The sequence below is a fragment of the Pocillopora verrucosa genome, chromosome 10 (assembly GCF_036669915.1).
Source record: "Pocillopora verrucosa isolate sample1 chromosome 10, ASM3666991v2, whole genome shotgun sequence".
Classification (NCBI taxonomy): Eukaryota; Metazoa; Cnidaria; class Anthozoa; order Scleractinia; family Pocilloporidae; genus Pocillopora; species Pocillopora verrucosa.
Window position 1 is genome coordinate 15,453,098 of NC_089321.1, and position 7,018 is coordinate 15,460,115.

Here is a 7,018-nt window from a genome sequence, read left to right on the forward strand (position 1 = left end):
ACAAATTTCACTGGAAATAAATGTAGTTTAAAACCTAAACAGCTTCGTAAAAGCGATGTATTCCAGAAAACGGACGTTCCTCGTTCTTAGTATTAAACAATTGCCATTTATTCATTTTGCTTTGTTGTGATCAGTAAACTTATCTCACTTGTTGAACCTGATAAGTGATACTACCAATCTTTAAAAACTATGACACAAATAGGTGAAGAGAAATCCTCCTTCATGCTAATATTGTATTAAGTTTATCTTGATAATCGGTCTGAACGCTAGTATCAAGAACAGACTGCACTGCATTTAGTAGTTACAGTTCCTAAACAGTGAGTCAAAGTGGCAATCGACAGGACGCCACCGTTGTTTTTGCTTTTATGTTTTTTTTTTCTTTCTTTTTTTTTTTTTTGTATGAGGCAAATGGTAATATTTTGTTATCTATTGGAGATATCTTTGGGACTCAAGCTGGAAAACGGCCGACTTTCCTCTTCCGGCAGTTTTAAACCATTTCTAACCATCCCTAATTTCTTCACTTTTTCATCACTTGTTTCCAGAATTAAAAAAGGAAATGGTGAATTGACTAATTATATCATTTTCCTTATTTATCCATCTTTTCTAAATCGGCCAGGTTCTCGTCATCCACGAACTTTCCACCCAGAAAGAACTTAAAAACACACTCACCAGTAGAGGAGTCCAGAAGTGCCAGAAGGATTGACTGTTGAAGAGAGGCCCGAAAAGCACTCGTAAGTTCTCGATGTCGCACTTATCAATTGACAAAGGCATTACAAATATTAGTCTTTTTCATTGGAACTATTCAGAATCAGTTATTTCTGATTTTAATTGAAAAAACTGATTTAGTTAAATAATGTTTTAAGGTAAAGCTGGTGACAGATATTAGAGGAACTTATTAAATCTAGGACATGCCTCAAACTCTTGCAGGGTTTGAAACTAAATGATTAAATAGGGGTCGAAAAGAATTAGGGTTAGGGAAAAGTTGTTTTTTTTTTTTTTAGTCGTTGGCTGTCATAAGTTAAAGTGTTAATGAGGATCCAGTTTTGTTTTTTTTTTTTATGGATGCAAAGTGGGTGGAAATAAATAATCAATCTAATTTATATTATTTAATTTGAAATAGTTTGAATTAATGGACATTTAGAATTGTGTAAAATTATCATAGAGCACGTCCGATATATAAACAAGAAAAATGATCCAAGGAGAAGCTTGAAAAACTTCTGATAGTTAGAAAGTAAAGGACGAGGAAAGCTACTTAAAAAAAGAAAGAAGGTCAAACTATCTCTCAATATGTTGCAAATGGGACTCTCTCAAACTCGTTTCCCTATCGCCTCTACTGAAGTTGAAAAGCTATAAGCGAAAAAACTTTTCCAGCGTGTTGGCGCCCTGTTGCAGTAATGATCATTCACTGCCTCCCGAGTGAACAATAAATTAGTCAAAAAATGGTACAAAAGAATGATTCTTTATCAGCTTTGATAAAAACCTTCAATTCAAACGGATAACTCTAAAGGTCATCACTGGTATAAAGAATGGACGTTTTCCGTTGTTTCGTGTTTGTCTGTCATTATGCCTCATTAAGAAATATGCCTCTGTAAGAGTCAAACCTCTCGGAAAAAAAATGAAAGTTTAAAACACCATTCAAATTTTGCAAGCCAGTTAAGCCACTCAGGGAGGTTGCCGCACTCTTGTGTTCCTTGATAACTAGGCTGCTTGTTCGCGGCCCTGTGGCCTTTTTCACACACACAAAACCATCGCTGAAAACAAATCTCATAGCTCAAAACAACACTTAAAAAAAATAAATTCATACTTTTACCATAAATAGTGCACATTATTCATCTTTACTATGGTTTGCATTCCATTTTTGCTGAGAATGAATGCGAACACACGTCATCCATATATTTATTATCGAGGACAGTGTTTCGGTCACTTTATATGAAGGATTTTAAAACAGGTGAAATCTTTATCTGAATTTCTCCAAAACTTTAAACTTGTTGCAAATGACACGCAGCTGTGTATCTCGGAGGATTTTCTCAAATTCCTCTGACTAGAGGAGCAGCATTCGGTATGTGGATTTCCATATGCACGCAACTTACGTACGAGTAATTCTGCCGTGAGAGCTGATCAGTTTTTTTGTTTTAAAGATGGTTGTCAGAAACGATAATTCTCTTCGGGATATTACTCCGAACACATTGTCAAAGGCCATGCAGCTTTCATCTTGTCGGAAAAACGCACCTCCTTCTCTTTTGTTAATAAGCAAAATGTAAGATGTAAACGTCGCGAAAAACATGCAAAATCGATTTTTCAGCTGTGCTTTGCAAATTGCCCCTATTGGAAAATGTGAAGACCAACCCGCAGAGAATTTTACTTTTAGAGAAATTTGAATAAAAAAAAAGAATTTTCCTTGTTTTACCCAAAAAAGTTAAGCACTGGACTTCGCCAGAGGGAAATAAATGGACCTCGAAATCGGCTCATCATAGGATTTGTATCCTTGTCACTTTCAGTCGATTATAAATGTTTCTTCTGGCTTAATCCTTGAGACAAATCTTAACATATTTCAGGATAATCATATAGTCTTTCAGTATTTTCGCAAGAAATAGGCTTTGAATATTGGGTTTTGAATGGATATAAGTGTCGGACGGCGTAGGAAAAACGACTAATTCTTGCTGTTTGTCATTAGACGCAGGGGAAACAATATCTTTCAGGGAAAAAACAGTTTGTGATTTCGAGAAGGAAAAAACATCGAAATTTGGAAGGGGACGTGTTAAAAAACGAAAACAAAGCTAAAAGGCAAAAAAAAACAGAAAGATAATCTTGGGGAGTCGCTAACAATATGGACATATCTGAAGAAAATGATTTCACACAGGAGGTGTTTTGTTGAAGCAACTCCCATCTACGGGTGCACTTTCAGCTGTGAATAAAACATGCAAATGGTTGATTGTTTGTTTTCGGCCCGCCTCATTCCCTTAAATCACAAAATATGAAAGTTTGTTATTATGAGAGCTACAAAAATTAATGTTGATGATAATTTTTTACTTTTTTTCAGGCCATCCATCCATTTCTAACCTCCCATAGTGCATGGATAGTCATTATTCCCCAGGGAATGAATACTCTTTCAGATGGGGTAAGTCATTCATATTGGAAAAAAAAAATTATTCGTGATTCTCCTAAATTGCAATTTTATTTAAAAACCAAACTTTTTCTCCTGCTCATTCCTTCCAAACAATAGGACAGCATCTAATCACTGGATCGGAATTATAGATTAAGCGGGTTTGAATTGACTGTTGCATTATAAAGATTTCATCAATTGTTTGTCGACGCTTGACAGAGAAGAATAATAATATAAGCAAACGTATTTTTAAAATGACAAGCGTTCAGGCATTTGCGAAATTAAAAAAATTCTAAATCATTAATGGGATCAGAGTAAAATTTAAAATGTTTGGAAGAAAACAGAGAGGTTATTACTGTAAAAAAAAGACGGACTATGCCACGCATGGGTACGTCAGGTAAAGTCGCCTCCAGCAAGAAATCAACCGAGTGGTTAAGATTTAATAAAATAACATCCTTCATAATTCAATAACTTAATTCAACTTCAAGGCAATGGGGAAGTTCCATGCTTTCCACCACTTGCTAGGCCACTCTAAAGTGTATTGGTATAACTGATTACTTTATTCGGTGGAAAAAAGCCATTTTATTTTTTTTGGGAACTCTCACGCTCAAGTAGAGAATTCTCGTTTTGTTAAATTGTTTAAGCAAAGTTCCCAAAATTAGCGAAATTCGCACAAATTAATCATCACAATTTAACCCTATGTAAAGGTTCTTAAGGCAAGCAAATTTGTACTACCATCGCAGTACATAAAGTTTAAAATACTAATGAGATAATTGATGTGACTCTGAAAACGGCTTGCACACCCCAAAAAGTGTTTCAAGGTTTTTGGCAGATAGCTTTACTAACTAATTTACGGGGCTCTAACAATTTTAGGTAATTATAACCCACAACAAAGTGACATAATTCGTTTTTTCGAAGATGATTTGTGCTGTTGGTAATGTCATTAGCAAATACTATTCACCACCGAGTCAGCCCCCAATGCGACTGATGACAACAAAACGGGCGATAGGAATCTTAACGCTTTCGTCCACTTCACAGTTTATCGGACAAAAATAATCAAGAAATTTTTCTAGTTCACCTGTGCTGATTTGTACCGGAAGAGTAGTAAAGCAGGGGATTAATCTCGACGTTCACAAAAATCCCAGTGCATATTTAAACCTTACGACACACTCGAATGGTGTCGTTGCTCATGAGTTCTAATTTTTAGTCACTCATTTCGTTCAATAACTACATCTAAACGGGGTGTTGCTAGTTTACACGCCAATCGATGTCCCATGGAACCAATGCAATACCGAAGTCAAACCTGCCGAACTTCACTTAGCCAGTAAGGATTCAAAGCTCTCGAATAAAAACTGAGGTCCATTCGCGCTTTCGTAATATGAGACTAGTTAGGCTCACTCTTTGGCGCTACGGCGCCTCGTTGGCTGTGAAAGGACACATATCTAAAACACCTGCTCTCGCGGTGGATCGTCAGGCGAAGTAAAACAGGACCAACTAAAGCTAAAGAATAGCAGTTTAAGATTAAACTTTTGCACATTCATACCCTCCTCTTTGTTGTTATCATTGGTGGATTTTGGATCGCGGCTTCTTTGTAATTGTTCAAGCAAAGATTTAATTTGATGTTGCTCGGTTCCCTTTGAAGAAATATGCATCCACTTCTTAGAAAAGAAATCATTACTGCGGTTGGATTCCTCCACGGCGTACGCCATTTCTAAGGGCTTGGATTTTCACCATGATTGAAAAAAAACAAAAGAGATGAAACCTGCTTTCCAAAAAGAGATGGAGGATGTCCGTTTATGAGTTAAACTCAAGAATGATATGAATAAGAAATTATAATATAACCGATGACCGACTTTTAATAGTTTGGTTAAATCGTGCAGCTGCGGCTTTGCTGATTGAGGGTGATGAACTGGACTGGACGTTGCTTAACAGCCCTCACAATTCGCCGTGGACCACTTTCACCACAATAGGTAAGAGAAAAAGATACACTTCATGCCGTGTTACAATGTTAATTGAACGCTTGTCTATTGGGGCAAGGAGTATATCCACTTCTTTTTATTGGTAAGTTCTAACCGTTAAGGGGGGACCTTACTTTTTGTGGATTTTCGTTTGTTTTTGTGTTGTTTTGCTTTGTTTTTGGTTTTTCGCCCCTGAGTTTTCCGTTGGATTTCCTTCTAACCTCTGTTAAAAATCTTAAATGTAAAGTAATGTGGAATTAGTGATGTGAGCAAAAATTATTCCTTGCTTGTTGATTTGTCAGGATATATGGTACTCATAACACCTAAAACAGAGCTTGGCAACAAAGGTATCACAATTCCTGGGGGCTGGGGGCCCCCCTTGGTTTTCTCATCACCATGTTGGCTCCACTTTTTAAAAAACTTCAGGAGAGCTTTTTTCTTTCTTCTATTCGCAATTCTCGGCATAGAAAAGGATAGAAAAAAACTGCTTCAAAAGGCGGAAGAGGGGTTAATGAATCTAAAGATAAAAAAACTCGTTGGCATCATGCACCCTTATGTTTTGCTTTGTATATCTTTACAATGTTTCACAGGCGCTTTCAGAATGGAAAAAAAAGTGGAATTATGTGGAGAGCGTCTATGCGTGGTTTGGCACTTTCACCACCAATTGATTCGGCCGGACTACGTCCCATTTGGGTTTGGGGGGGGGGAAAAAAGTCGCTTCTAAGGGGCATGGGACGAGGGATAGGGCCAATACAGTTCATCTTGTGATAGACATCTGCAGAGTACTGTACCTTCCAACCATGAATTGGCCTGAGTTGTTATGTCATGTATTCTGGGGTTGCATTGTGGATTCCATGGATCAGATTTCGCCACTTTCGTGACTGGCTGCTATAGATAGCCGGCGTTACACTTACACGCAAGCCATAAGACACAAGCTCTGCTGCAAGAAGGAAAATCAGGTTGAGTGCCATATAAATCAAGTAATGTCTGCCTGGAATTAGTGGGAATCGACCCACAAAAAGTTTTTCTTGAATTAATCTCGTACCCATGATATTAAATTGTAAAACCCCAATGAACCTTTCAATATCATAACTAATCTTACCCACGATCAATCCGCTACGAGTGGATTATTTTAGCCAATAGCCACGGCCATCATGTGATTTCTCGTTTTTCCTTGACAAATGCAATTGAGACACCGGAAATGCGCTTTATCAGACTAACAACCTAAACTTATTCCGCGCATTAAATAATTCTTAGGATGGGGGTCGGAGGTTGAATGGTCTATACATTGAATTCAATTTTTTTCCACTCCTCGTCATCCTAACGAGTAATTCAGAAGTTGGTGGCTGAATACCTCGATAAAGAAGGGATTATGGTTCTATTCAAAATTTCTTGAAAAGTGACTAAGAAAGAGAAATGAAGTAAACAAAGACGGAGACGGCAACGAGAACGAGTTGTAACCAAAAGAATTCAATAAGGGGATCAATAACTCAGCATTCATCTGCAGAATAACAGCCTCGGGATCCGTCAACGAGCTATCCAGGGCAGTGTTTGGTATGAAGGACAGAAGCCCCGTCAACGAATCTTTCAGTATCCATTAGGAACTTAACGGACAGATGCGTTAAGATGAAGTTTTTGAAGTTCGGGCGCAGCAAAAAGCAGGTATACACATCCAACAATCATTAAAAAATACTTTTGGAATGTTCAGTTTATTTGTTAATCGACGTTCCCTTACCGTAGTAATTTCTGACCCCGCTTAAGATGGCAAAGGGCTGACGGATGAATATGCCTAACGCCTAAAGTTTAGACCTACATTCTATGCTAAGATTGGACCTTGCACTGTAAGTCAGCGATTTCGCTAGAGACGCATTCATAGATGACTAGGGAGGTTATGAATGGAGCATGAAGTCGTGGTCCAAACAAAAAGGGAGAGTAAACGATGATAATAGTGATAACA